Source organism: Cyanistes caeruleus, chromosome 7 (assembly GCF_971803275.1).
Source record: "Cyanistes caeruleus chromosome 7, bCyaCae1.hap1.1, whole genome shotgun sequence".
NCBI classification, from domain to species: Eukaryota; Metazoa; Chordata; class Aves; order Passeriformes; family Paridae; genus Cyanistes; species Cyanistes caeruleus.
In genome coordinates, this window is record NC_141707.1 from 7152203 (window position 1) to 7166726 (window position 14524).

Below are 14524 nucleotides of genomic sequence, written 5' to 3' on the forward strand. Positions count from 1 at the left end.
AGTTTATGCTAAATTAGACATTGCCAAATGGACCTTCCGTGTCTTAAATTTACACCATGGAAAAAGGCTGGAGATTTTATCCAGAGATGAGTTGAAAGGTCCTGTGGCAGCTACAGGAGATTTTAAGTTCAGCTGAAGCCCTTGTAACAATCCTGTCTTGTCTTCTCTTCTACGGGCTTGGGCCAGCTGCTGACCTCTTCTCCTCCTGGCTCAGTGAAGTTCAGGGGCTGATAAAGAGACAGAACTAGCCACAGTTCTAAAAATCTCCACTTCCAGTGTGGTGCTGGGAAGAGCACTGATGTGGCTCTCCCCACAGCTGCTGCACAATCATGGGCTTCCAGCTACAGCCGTGAGACAGGTGGGGTTTTACTCCTAAATGATGCATTCCACGTGAAACAGCATCCTGGCAATCACATCCAAGCAGTGTTTCTCTGTTGGGAGTCCTGCTCTCAAGGTCCAGGCAGGAAATAGTCCACACACAAGCCAGCTGGTGTCTCAAGGTGCTGCTGCAGGTCCTGTGTGTCCAGGCTGTGTCCATGGCACGGGAGGACCCACGGACACTTGTTCACACGCAGGGGTGAGCTGTGACAACAGAACGTGGGTACTTCCCTCCCAGGCTGGTGTTTTAGCAAGAGAAACCTGTCCAGAGCCGTCAGAGGAGGTGTGGGGTGCTCCCTGGGAAACCACCTGGAGCGTTCCTGCTGGGGTTTGGGTGGGAAAGGCGGTGCTTTTCCCAGCGAGGGAAGCAGGGATGGGCAGGAGGGACAAAAGTAGCACAGCAACGACATCTTGTGCTGCACAGCGACACATGCACTGCGTGTGTCTGCAGGAGAGCTCAGGGCTGCTGCTGGGAATGCCTTTGTCCCCTGCCCAGATGGGGCAAACCCCTTGTCCCCCTGGTGTTCCCGCTGGCTGGGGGGAGCTGACAGCCAGGGAAGAGTTCACAGGAGAAGGAGTCAAAGCAGGATTTTGGCAGCAAAAGACAGGGAGGAGGAGTGAAAAGGCTACAAAGGAAAGTTCTGCATATTGCACTCTCTTTTTCCTTTTTTTCTTTTACTGTGGCATCACTGCAAAGCACTGGAATATCCCCTGAGTGCTCTGTGGAAACGCGTGCCTCACCCATCTGCAGACACCTGCAGATATCAGGAACACCAGCAACATTTCATTTTGTTTTTGCAAGAAGTTTGTTAGTGCAAATATTCTGTCATATCTGAGGATCACTGTGGCTGAAGATCCATTTTGAAGATACAGACTGGCATTTTATCCCAAACAAGAGCATTGGTACCCATCCCTCACCACTTTGCACCAAAATTCCTCCAGACTTGCCCCCTGGGGTTCAGAGTTGAAGGTTTCTAGTGGAGAGGTGGCAGCAAAGTCTGAGCACAGGTTGGGCTGGTGCCTCACCACAGCCCAAGAGCAGCCTCTGTGAAGTGCAACCCAGCCCACCAAATGGACCAAATGGAATCTCAAAAAGGTTATTTTTGAGACTCTTCAGTTATAACCCTGGTTGAACTCTGACCATGTTTATACTGAATTAATGCCAGTTTTGGAACAGTGGTGGATGAATTTCTTTTTTGAAGCTTTGTCTTTGCCCACACTGGTGACTTCTTGCAGAGCTTGCCAGAGGGAGGTCATGCTCTGAGATGTGTCAGAAATAAAGAAAAACCTTTGCATGAAATCCTGCAGCATCTAACTGCTGTGCTGAAGGTAACCACAAGCAGAAAGCAGCTCCTGCCTAGTCTGTGCTGCATTATGTCTCTGGGTAGCATTTTTGGAGATGCCTGTGGCATGTAGCAGCAGAATGGCTGCCCAAAGTCAATGAGACTTTGTTCAGAACAGCCTCGGGTGCTTTTGAAAGGCTTGGCCTCTTGTGTGCTTCTTTAAAGACTTGTAAATTATAGTTAATTCCTGTGGCTTAGGTGTATTAGCTGATACAGCCCAGGATTACATTCCTGCCCTCCTTAGGTCCCAACTAGACAGCATGGATTGAAGGGTAGACAGGGTTCAGGAGCAGCAGCTCCTGCCTTCAACTTCAGTGTCCCATTCCCCAGTCTGGAGGGACAGGTCTGCTCACTGCAGCTGGGACAGTGCTCCTCCTGCACAGGAACTGAAATTCAGCCAACAGAAGTTATTGGGGAACAAAATAGAATCAACTGAGATGTGCTCATCCTCCTCCAGGTCACCTCCAGCTGAGAAATGTGGCCACTGGCAGGGCACCTCTGCAGGAAAAATAGAGCATCTGTGGTTGTATGTGGTTTGTAATGCCAGCTCCCCTCTTCCATGTGGAAATGAGGTGCCTGATGCACCCAGGCTGAAAGGAAAGCCAGGATTGTACCCAGGCCATCTGTCCTCACAGCCACCATCACATGCCTGTGAGGGTTTTCTGACTGGCTTGGGCTTGGGTTTTTTTTTGAGGAATATCAGTCCTTCCCCTGTTGTTCATAGATGATCAGGAAGAAGCACCCCCCTAACAAGTTAAAAACTTGATAAGTTACTATCTGACCTGTTATTCACTTTGGAGCAACTTCTGAAATTGGATGTGGGTATTGAACCACCTGCAAGGTTTAATCTGCTCCATCACTGGGTTTTCCAAACTATTCTGATAAGAAGGAGCTTGTTGCCTCCCATAGTCAAGGCTGTTGGCTTCAGGGGCAGATTAAATAATCTTGGCCTGTGGGTCAGGCAGGTAAAACATGGTCTGCAGGAAATAGTGGAGGAAGGTGTGTGATAAAAGGATTTTCAGAAAAGTCACTGTTGTTGTCCAAAAACCAAAGTCACAGCTCAAAGAATCATAGATAAGGGTTGGTGTTTTCATCTGGATGCTTGTGCAGCACTTTGCCTGTGGAGCCATCAGATTCCTTGATTTTTCTTGTGGTGTTGGGTTTTGGTGCTGGACTCCATCAAAAAGGAGGCACTGTTGTGCCTGTCCTCTGGGTCTGATGGGAATGCTCATATTGCAGACACCATTTTCAGTATTGTGATGGCATGTCTCAATTCTGATGAGATTTGACAGAAAAAAACCTCAGAAAAACTTTGTCTGCCTTGATATCTTCTCAGTCAGGTTGTCCTCTTTGTGTGTACTGCAATAAAAATTATATTCAGAAATATATCCAGATGGTTTGCTGCTCTAAATCTTCCTCTGCTGGACTGGAAAAAGGTCAGTGTCTTGGGGATTTCAGAGTAAAGGGTGCTGAGCAGAAGACAAAGGGCTCCTGTCTATGTCCTGGGTTGTAGAACAACTCTTTGAGGTGAGTATTTAGTTCTGTGGGCCTTTCCCAGCATGGTTGTCACACCCCTGACATTGTGTAATGGAGCTGTAAGTCAGCACTGGCATCAGCTCCTGGTTTGGAAACTTTTTGGAGACTGCCTGACTCACTGCTTTGGCCAAAGCAGAAGGAGGGCAATGGCCATGGCTGCTCCCTCTTCTTTTGGTTTTCACTGAGGATGTTTGAGATGATGTGGCTGCTCCATCCCTGGAAGTATCCAAGGCCAGGCTGGATGGGGCTTGGGGCAACCTGGGCTCATGGGAGATGTCCTTGCCCATGGCAGGGGGTGGGAATGGGTAGGCTTTCAGGTCCTTTCCAGCTCAACTCACTTTGGGATTTTTTTGCTCACCCCAGAAAGTGGGTTGGGTGAAATCATACCAGGGAAGCAGCATGTCAAAGCTTAGCTGTGTCACCTTGTCCTTCTGAAACTCTGCACACAGAAAGCCCAGCGGCTGGTGAATCAGGGAACAGTGATTCCTAGTAGAAATAGCTTTGCACCGAGGAGAAGACAATACTGTGTCTTCACTCTGCCCACACTGAAGGCTAAAACCTTTCCACAGAAACTGGGAAGGACAGTTGGATTGTTCTTAGTCATCTCCAATGTCTGTGTGGATGGGGGCAAGGACGGGTGACAGGTGTGATACTTTCCTTTTCTTCTTTTATATCATTTTTCTTTTTCCCTTGCACCTGCAGATCTAAGTGTCTGTGATGTTGTTGCTCATAGCAGCTCAAGGGCCACCTCAGAACAGTGCTGGGAGGTCCACAAGTGCTAAGTCTTGCTCTTGGGACTGCAGGGGCAGCAGGGAAATAAATGAACAAAGACAGGAGAACAAGAAGTAAAGCTGGAAGTACGTGCACAGAGTGCTGTGGAACAAAAGGGGGCTTGGCTGACCCTGGCATGCTTGTTGAGGAGATGCCTATTTGGGTGCAGTGTTAAAATCTTGCCAAGTGAAGTACTTGTGAATAATTTTAAGGTGGTGGTGGCATTGTTCATCTTACAATATAACCAAAGTGTGAAACCCCTTGCGTATTTTTAATCACTTAAAATAAATTTTTAGGTGCTGGGTTTCCTGCTAATCGATGCACAAAATGGTGTTAACATATAATAATACATCAGCTAATATCAAAGAGTGGTTGTCTGTAGAGTACAGCATTTGTCCAACAGCTGCTGGTATGATTTTTGTGAACAAGGAGAAGTCTTGTGTCTGTATGAAACCTCTCATTTTCTGGGAAGACTTGGAACTCTTTGGTTGATCTCTGTCCCACCTCATGGCTCCTCCAGGCTTTATGAGAAGATGTTGGCAGAAGGAGCACACCCCAAAGTAAGTCCCCAGGGAGGGACCAGCTCCTGGTACGGGTCCACCTTTTATTAGTTTCCAACACTTTCAGCAGCACATTAAAGTAGAGAAAAGGAGACTTCAGTCATTTTGCTGCTCATGGAACTGCCTACTGAGCTGTTTGTACAACTGTATGGGAGGACAAACCCTCTCACAGCCTCTCTGTACTACTGCCATCTATAAAAAGATCTTGACAGCCTCTCCTGTGAAAAGCTCTCACAGTTCCCCTCTGCAGCATGCCTTTGATGCTCGAGCAGGTGGGTAGTCCTCAGACTACTGAAGTGCCTTTCCTTTGTCTTCCATGCTGCTCTGTTCCTGCCTGCCCACCCATGAGTTGCTCTGTGAAGGTGGAGGGAAACCCCCTGCAAGTGTCTGGAGCCCTCATTCTCAGAGAGCAGGGACGAGGACGTGTTTGAGGGGCCCTCCTTTTGCTCAGATGCTACGGATTTGTCAGCTGTGGTGACTACAATCTGTAGATCCTCAGATTTCTGGTAAAAAGAAGAAGATATTTAGCACTGAAACTAAGCTTGGACCAGATCCTCCATCCTTCCCTAGGCAGGAGTTCATGAGCACTCCCTTCTCTGCTCCTCAGCTCCTAATCCCCTTCTTCATGTTTGACTGATATAAAGGAAGCATCATCCATTGGTGTAATGGGATCACAGAAAAGCAATGAGGCATGAAATTATTTTCCTTCTTTCCCAGATAAATCCCTTGTTGTAAATTAAACAGTTTACCCATTTAACTACAGGTGAATCAATGTCTGTGTCAGACTGCTGTTAATAAGGAGGGAGATTATCCAGGACAAACTCTTGGGTCTCTCTTGCTAATGATGAAGTAAGGTTCTTCACAAGTTGTGTTACCACCGAGATCCTGGGGAAGCTGGGAAAGGAGCACAGCGTCAGCACTCTCAGGGCGGGGGATCTGGATGGAGTGATATCCCCACACTTTGAGTTCTCCATGCACAAAAAGATGTTTCCATTCCAAGGGAACTTGGGGTTAGCACAGCATCAAGTTGTCAGTGCTGGCAGACCTTTGAGCAGGTGGAGAGGACAGCTACCCCGGGCAACAGGAGCAGTCTCTGGCTGGGCTGTGCCCCTCTGGATGGGGTATCCTACCAGGGGCTGTGCTGAGAAACCTGGCACAGGGAGCTCTGTATTTGTGAACCTCCCCAGCAAAATCTGAAATTGCATCCATGTTAGAGCAAGTGCAATCAAGTATAACTAAGCCAATTGAAAGACAGGACTCATCTGGATTTTCATTGAATTGTCTTTTCAAAATGATTTTTCAATACTGTTTGATTTACACTGTGGATATAAATTCTTTTTCAAAGGGCTTGAAGCATGGCAAGAATTTTACCCCCATGCTTTATCTCCCAAGAAGGATTGACTGTGTGATAGGAGGAGTAAGTGATGGGAAACTTAATAGTAAGAAGAGAAAGAGTTGAGTTTCTCCGACTGCTGAGTGCAGGGCTGCCCAGTGCCAACTACAGAAGTCACTGAAGGTTGAATGGGGCTTGAAGGAACCTGGTCTAGTGGAAGGTGTCCCTGCCCATGGCAGGGGGTTGGAACAAGATGATCTTCAAGGTCCCTTCCAACCCAAATAATTCTGTGAATCTATAAATGCCAGTTTGAGTCACAGCAGGCCAGGAGTGGTCTGGGAGCAGGAATAAACCATGAACCTGTTACTTCCATGACCCCTGCTGCTTGCAAATTCATCTTCTTTGTTAGGACCCTGATAATGCCTGACCAGTCAGAATCACAGAAAAAAAAGATTGGTTTGGGCTGGAAGGGACCTTAAATATCATCTTGTTCCACCCCCCTTCCATGGGCATGGAAACCTTCCACAAGAGCAAACTGCTCCAAGCCTTGACCAACCTGGGCTTGGATACTTTCAGGGATGGGGCATCCACAGCTTCCCTGGGCAGCCTGTGCCTCACCACCCCCAGAGAAATATTTTTTTCCACATATCTAATTTAAACCTACTCTTTTTCAATTTGAACCCACTCCCCCTTGTCCTGTCACTACAGGCTCTTGTAGATAGCCCTGTCCCAATTTTCTCCTAAGTTCCCTTCAGGTACTGGAAGGCCACAATTAGGTCACCCCTGTAATGTCCTGTGCTGCTCGGTAGGTTCAGGGCAAGGTGGTTTGATTTCCTCTGGGCAGTGTTGGGAGATACAACAAAATTCTCAGAGTATTTCAAGAGTACCATGCTCACAAGAAACAGGATGCTGAAATCAGCCTTCTTTCTCAGGGGTCACTCACTCCTCTCTGCTGAGGCAAAATCTGTCAGATCAAATGTCTACCAGGGATGGATCCAAAGAAGGCTTCTCACACTCCCCAGCCACCTGGCGTTTCTCACTCTCATCATCATCATCAGTCTCCTTCTTGATGTAAGCTTAAGCCTCTGGATACTTTCACCATTCATGAGCATCTCGAAGAAATAATTTCCTTCCTGTCAATAGAAGTGATTTTTATATTTTCTCCTCTTCCTCTGATCTGATCTTCCACTCTCTTCTCCTGCGTCCTGTTTTCTGGACACATGCTCTTGCCTGTGCTCTTCTGCAGTCCACATCTTTGCCTTAAAGTCAAGGTAGCACTTATCCAAGGACTGCTTTGTTTCTTAATGATGACATTTAAGCTGCAGTAATCCTGCAAGGGCTTCTTCTACCTCATATCAAAGGCAAATTGTTCAAATTTTGATCCTCTTTTTAGAACCAGCCTCCTCTTTCACAAAAGCTGCAGTCAGCATGAGAGATTTAAGTTAAGCAGCACATTTCCTATTACCTAACACATTTTAACTTTGGACTGGGAGTAGAATTAATTCTGCAGTTATCACTAAAATAATGTAATGCTTCTGCCTAAGTTAGCAAAAAATACCTGATTAGTGCTCTAAAAACTGGCCAACTCCTTATAAGTCATGGTCATGGCTGACAGAGTTCGTATTGAGCTCTGTAACAAACTGCAGGGAAAGCCCTGCCCCACTACCTCTGACTGCTTTCAGATCATTCCCCTCATCTCCAATTTCATTTGATCTAACTATAGCTCTCTGGCAAATGACAATTCATAGCTAGGTGGTGTTCAAAGTCTAATTGCTCCACAGTTTTCTCAGTACTTCAGAATTTCTTAATTGCATTAGCCAAGGTGAGAATAATTGCTGCTTTCATATCCTTGAAACTTTTCATACAAAAGAGGCTTGTGCAAGAATCTGCTCATTCTCTCCAATAAATGATCTCTCTGTTATTACAGAGAGTGTTTTGGGGGACTGCTGGGAAGCATTCCACCACACCATTATGCACTTGAACAAAACCTGAAACTTGCAGGCACAAGACTAAATTATAGTCTGGGGCAATCATCAGAACACACTTTGGGTTTTTGTTTTTTGCTTTGGTTTGGGTTTTTTGGGGTTTTTTCTCTCCTCATTTTTTTATTTTTAATTGTTTTCCCTCTGGAAGTTGCTCTTTCAGAAGAACAAGTCCCAGATCTAGAAATAACCCAGTATTTTGCATTTGGGGATCTTCTGGGGAGAGGAAATCTGCTGTTTATAGATCACTGGTGCTCTGACATTGCTCCTGGTCACGGATGCTGATGTGGAACTCCTAGTCTTTGACAGTCACCATTCTTATTTTTCCTCTGTTCATGAAATCTTTGATCAGGGACCATTTCTCCCCTTGGTTTGTCCATCTTCAGGATCTTGAGCTGTATGCAAGGCTTCTAGATGTGGTAGTATTGTAGCTGTGTGCTTGTGCCTCACGTTCAATAAAGCCACTCAGGCAGGGAATTAGACATAATGTTCTCCCTTAAGCTCCAGCAATTAAGTATAAACATATGCATGCACAATAAAATGTCATGTATCCCTTCTGAGGCTATGACTACCATTAGAAAAAGATAAAACCCCCATGTATTTCCTAACATGCCAATTGGACACACTAAATGTGAGAAGAAGGTATTCAGTGAGTCAAACACTTAATCCAAGAAGCAAGTTGTACACAAATTTCTGATAAGGTAGACAAATTTCACACCCTGTTCTGGGGAGAATATTACATTTCATGGTGCTTTACAGATGATGAAAAATCCTATTAAAATCCTGAAAAAAAAAATGTATACAAGTTAAACATGGATATTTAAAATTATCCGATTTTTTTGGATGCAGGAAAAGAAGTAAAATGGACATTTTGTAGGAATAACAGCAAGTGCCATAGAGATTTTGCACAAGGTTCTTGGCAAGAAGTAATCTGATTATAGCTGCAGGACCAATTTTGCTTGCACCACATGAAATAATGCTCAGAAATAGTCCAATTGCTTCTTCCAGTTGCTAGACAAACTCAGAGGATAAATAGGATGGAGTCTCTAATGGTGAGGTTTGAAGGACTGCAAGAATATCAAACCTTTCAGGTCTGCTCCAGGGCTGTAAATCAAGGTGGGTTATGCCATCATTCTGAGGCAGCCAGGCTATAATTTAGGAGCTTTTTCCAGTTACTGTGACTGGCTGAAATACAATGGCAGGAGCTTTGCAGAGGTTTAAATGATTGCTTTTTAAGACGAGATGCCAGAGCTGTGACTGCAGACCAGAATGTGCTGTATCCCATGTCCATCCCATCTGGGCTGGGGCAGATCCATCCCCACTTGTACGCAGCAGCTGTGCCTTCTGTGTCAGTTTTGCTGCAGATACTTCCAAACCCTCCACCTGGATTCTGTCTCTTGAGGACTAGGTAGGTCTCAAAGTAGCTCTAAAGGTCTGGGTAGCAATGTGAAATCACATTCCTAGGAGTTCATGCCACGTAATGGCCCAAGAGAGAAGCTCTGATCCTGAGAGAGAGGTTTGTAGAGGCCACAGCAAACACTCTTGGGAACCTTTCTAGTGCTTTTTGACAACCAAGTGATGTGAAGCAAGAAATTCTCCTCTAAGAGTGTGGTATGCTTTGGCTGGGAGTAGAAACATGGACCCAATCCAGCCATGCCCTGTTTCCTTGCTATAAACCAGGTAATTCTGAATTCCTGAATTAGTCTATTCTTGTTACCTGCAGTGTTTAGAAAAAACAGAACACATTCCAAGGCCTGATTCCTAGTGGTGTGACAAAGACCCTAGCAGATGAACTCGATGGCTCTGTCTGCCCTGGATCCAGGAGAACCTGGTTTCTCTCAGCCTTGTTCTGCTCCTCAGCACCTCAGCATGCTCCTAAGTCCAACTAGGTATCATTTCTTTCCTGTGATCTAATAGCAAACCAATATTCTGGAACAATTTGTCTTGGAAACTTAATGCAAACTTTTTTACTGAATGAGTAATGAGTCCTTCAATGAGGACCATCATTTCCTCATGAGAGATAAGTACTGAGAGGTGCTAAAATGGTCATCAGTGACCTTCTCTGGTGGAGAATGACAAATGATCAGCTTGTGTTGGTTATGGAACACCCAGAAATATTTGAGGGAGAAAATTGCCTCCAAACACAGATTAGTTTAGTTAAAATTGCATCAGGAATGATTCTTATGTCAGATGGTGGGAAATGATGTAAAAAACAAGGCCTTTTTGAGAGCCTCTATTACAAGGGATGTATGGGATGCTGCTACAATAGTCATTTATATGGCTGCCTGCCAGCAGGTCCATATATTGTTACCTGCAAAGAGTGTCCATGCTCTTGGAGGGAAAAGTATTTGTTCTCAAATTCTGGCAAAGTAAGTTATCCATTGCAGATGGAGGGAGAGGCTCCCAAAATAGAATTTTATTCCCAGTTGCTCCTTCTGTGAGGTTTCATGGGCCATGTTGACTTTGGGAGTGGGAAGAGGACACAAGGTTTTCAATTTGACTGTCAAGATTTGGACATGGAATTCTGGTTGCACTGAAGGAGATGAGACAGTCAAGCTTATACTTGTAGCTCCAGGAGGGTGGGAAAGAAGGTCCAGAAGAGCTAGAAAATCACCCCTGGAAATGAAAAAGGAGACTTGAAACAACTTTCAGAATTGATACTTGCTGTTCAGGTGTGAAAATAAACAACTACAGTGAGGATGCACTTCTTGATTAATATTTTCAACTAAAGACTAATTCAATGATGTGGCAGGAGAAAGCACCATGATGTGATTCCCAAGTCTGTGAACACACACTTAACATTCCTCTCTACACAAGGGGTAAAAGAAGATCAAGGTTGGCATGAAGTAACAAAAAAACCCCAGCATCTGCCTTTAGTCAGGGGAGCTGTTGCCATCATTATCAAACAGAAAATCCTAGGAATTGGTTTTGCTCTCGGGACATGTAGTGTTTGTTCTTAGGCTCAGAAATATGTTTTAAGGTGTTTGTATGAAGTGAAAGGGGAAACTGTGGGAGAAGCTGTAAACCCACCACAGAAATCTTACTGACTCCTCTTTTCCAAGGGAGCTGAGTGCAAACTGGGACCAGAGGAGATTTGTGGCTAATTTTGGGTCCAAACATGTGCTGAAGACCAAAGGCTGGTAAAATTCCCTGGCATTCACTGACTCAGTAGTAATGCACAAGGCTTATGGAGAACACCCTTCACTGTGCATTTTTCTGGCAAACAGAAGGGGTGGATTCATTTTCCTGGGAAGGAAGTTTATGTGGCATTTCCCTGTAAGTATTGAGAAGTTTCTCAGGTTCAGTCACCTGCTGGAGAGGCTCCCCACTAAAGAGGCTAAGAGCTGCTTATGTGATTTAAATGCTTAAAGCTGCCTTCCCTTCCAGGTATTTGGAAAAACCACATCTTCCTGCCAGGAGCACTCATGAACCCCTTGCAGAACTGCTGGAGAGTTTCTGGGAGCCCAAAGCAGGGCTGACAGCCTTCCCACTGAAACTTCTCATGCTGAAGATGCTGGGTTTGCTGCTCATCAACTCTGCCATGTCAGCAAATGACACTCTCAAGGGTTTCTTCTTTTGGCCTTCTCTTTTAATGGCATTTTTTCTACACTACCTGAGGTACTTTCTGTTCCCCATTAAATCTCCTGAAGTGTCATTCTCCCCAGGGTGAAACAAGGAACCCAGTGACACTTCAGGAGGCTTCACATGGTCCTCACTGATATACCATGCAACAAGATATGTGGATGTGGCACTTGAAGACATGGTTTAGTGGTGGATCTGGCAGAGCTGGACTCAATGATCTCAAGGGTCTCTCTCGACCTAAATGATCCTGCGATTCTAAGATGATGTGAGACCTCTGGTAGGAGAAGAGGGAAGGCCAGGACTCCTGACTGGAATCTGGTTGCAAGTGAAAGTGATTTGAAAATTACCTGATGGGAAATGTCATGTGTGAATAAAAGGAGCAGATGGGGTTGTTTATTCTTAGCTATGTGAGTTTTAAGCTGGGGGACCTTTCCATGGCTGTGACCTAAAGATTTCTGTCTTTTATTTTTTTATATGATCCTCTGAAATGTCTGTCCTTCAGCTCTTGAACTTCTGCTCTTCCATAGGGGCCCCTTCAGTAGAAGTGGATGAGGTGATATGACCTGGCTTTTCCTGGCAGCCTGCTCAGAAGGTGAAGCTGTGGAAAATGAAGCATCTCCTTATCTGGTACAAGGTCATGCTGTGGGGATACAGGCATCTCTTCTGTGTCTTGTCAGCCTCAAAGATGGGAAGACATAGTGTGTTGTGACCTGATGCTGTTGGGAGGACCGACCCCAAACCAGATTTTACAAAGACACACTAGCAAGGCTTCCAGGACTGGGAACTTGTGGATATGAGCACTGTGAGTACCTGTTCACACTGCTATGATTTTTGGTGTGTTGCAACACTTTCTGGAAGTGTTTAGATAACTTAATGGTCCATTTATGGCATCTGAAGAGACAGGATTTGACACACCTTAGTCAGTGCTTTGACGAGGAGAACTTTTGTATTTAATTAACTCTGCCCTGCAGTAATGGGTGCGAGGCTGTGGAAGGCTGAGCAGGGATAGGAACAACGTTGTCCAAGTCCAGAAATGCAGAAAGAAATTACAAGTTTAATGGGGCATGAAATTATCCATTCTGTTTTCTTCAAAGTTAATTGTAGTTCACAACACTGTCTGACAAAACCCTGTCAGAAACCCAAAAACATTTGCCTTCAGTGTAGGATGCTGATGAGTAGCTCTGAGGGCTGTTTGCAAATTACTTGCCCCAGACACCAAAAGGCACCAAAGACTGCTCCCTGTTCCTCAGAAGAGTTACAGATCCAGATGGAGAGCCTAGAGCATGCTGAATTTGTTCTCTGAATTTCTGAGTGCCAGTGATGTAAGAAATGAGAAACTCCATGTCTCTCCTCCAGCTGACAAATGATAGTTTGTAGTGAATAAATGGATGACAATATGATGATCTAAGGAGTTGGTTTTAATCCTTCCCAGGGAGGGAGGCTTTGGGGCTGGGTTCCTGGGCTGCTTTGGGCATACAGGTGTGAGCATGGGACCAGGATACCGCTCCAAATCCTGAACAAAACTTCTGTGTCTGTATCCTTCTTTTGCCCCTTTCAAAGGGTTGAAAATTTACTCAAATACAGAACTGCTTCAGCATAAAATTCTTTATGTTGTAGAAGTCTTAAAATTTAGATGATCACATGAAGGTCTAGTAGTAGGATGAGTGATAAAGGAGTGAACAGAACTTTCCCCAGTCCAAGAAGTACCAAAATCTCAGACTCTTGCAGTCAATTTGTGTTTGAATATAAAGTGAATAAAAACTTTACAAATACTGTCTTTTACCTCAGACTTGTAAACTGTCCTATTCCCACCTCATTTAAAGCCCACACCAGCTATTCCTGGCTCAACATCCTTTACCTCTGCTGCCTTCTCTGTGTCATTGGTGAGAGGTTTTTCAGCAGAGAAGTTTAATGACAGGAAGATTTATCTCTTTTGCTACTGTGCAGATGTAAAATTGGCTGCTCATCCAGTTATTTAGGTGTGGCTCCATGGCAAGTGACCCCTTTCTGAAGTTCTGCCACAGAGAGAGATGCTGTTGAATGTGACAGAAAGAGGGAAAACCTTTAAAGCTAAAATATAAATGCAAAACACTAACAAATACATGTCAGTTGGCTGAAATTACACTTGTTAATGGCTTTATATGGAGTGATTGAGAATCAGCCCTTTGAGACTCCGTAATTGTTCTGTCACTGATTCTCTGGCACCAGGAAAGAAGGAATTTATTTTCTATCTGTTGGAGACTGTAGTTGAATCATGAACAACATTTTAAAAGGAGGGAGTAAAACCCTGGGGCTGATCCACCTGTGTTTTACCTTTTATTGCACAGGGCAATACTGATTTCTGTTTGCCTCTGATACAGAGGTATTGCCAGCTCTTATTTATTCTATGCTTTTGTTGTCTCCAAACAGGAGACCTTTATATGAACAATGTCTTTGGACAACAGTGGAATGTCTGAGGGCTCCCCATCTGTTGTATCCTGCCCAAATTAGACAGACTATAAGGAAAAGTTTGAGGAGTAAATAGCCTGCAGTACACAGATCCCTTCTGCTCTGCCTGGTAGCAGTAGCTGCAAACCAAAAGTTCACGGCTGATGTCTCATTCACAAGACTTGACAGTTTTGGGTGCTTTGGAGTGAAAGGCTGCCACAGTCACGGTTTTCCTTTGGCACCACTTTGTTCTGATGGGGCATTTTTTGATGTTGTCAGGAGCTGTGGCCATGGCAAACCACACACCAAGTGCTGACAAGTGCTCTTGACACGGTTTAAAAATAAACTTGATGTGGATTGTTAAAGTCTTGCAGTGTCTGTCTGCTGGCTCTCCTTTCTCTCCCAGTAAGCTAACTTGGATTTTCAACAGACTGGATATCATCACAACAAACTGATGTTTTGTCCTGTGATTTAAAGTTGTTCTATGGTTGATTGTATGATTTATTGCTTCCAGCCAATCAACAGCTGAAATGTCAATTTGTACTATCTTTCCTTCAAAATTAAATTAACAGTGACCCTCTGAGCCACTGTTAAAACAGCAGGACAAAAGAC

General features: G+C 44.7%; 1 long non-coding RNA gene across 2 annotated transcripts; it reads left to right on the top strand.

Annotated features, from left to right (window-relative positions):
• The first annotated feature begins 392 nt into the window (after window positions 1-392).
• LOC111931879 (uncharacterized) lies at window positions 393-14277 on the top strand. Of its 2 annotated transcripts, XR_015288856.1 has the most exons (4): window positions 393-577; window positions 10966-11179; window positions 11291-11521; window positions 12013-14277. It is a non-coding gene; the product is annotated as an uncharacterized LOC111931879 (long non-coding RNA). The 2 variants fall into 2 exon arrangements; XR_015288855.1 differs by lacking the exons at window positions 10966-11179; window positions 11291-11521; window positions 12013-14277 and adding an exon at window positions 1076-3109.
• Window positions 14278-14524: the final 247 nt, after the last annotated feature.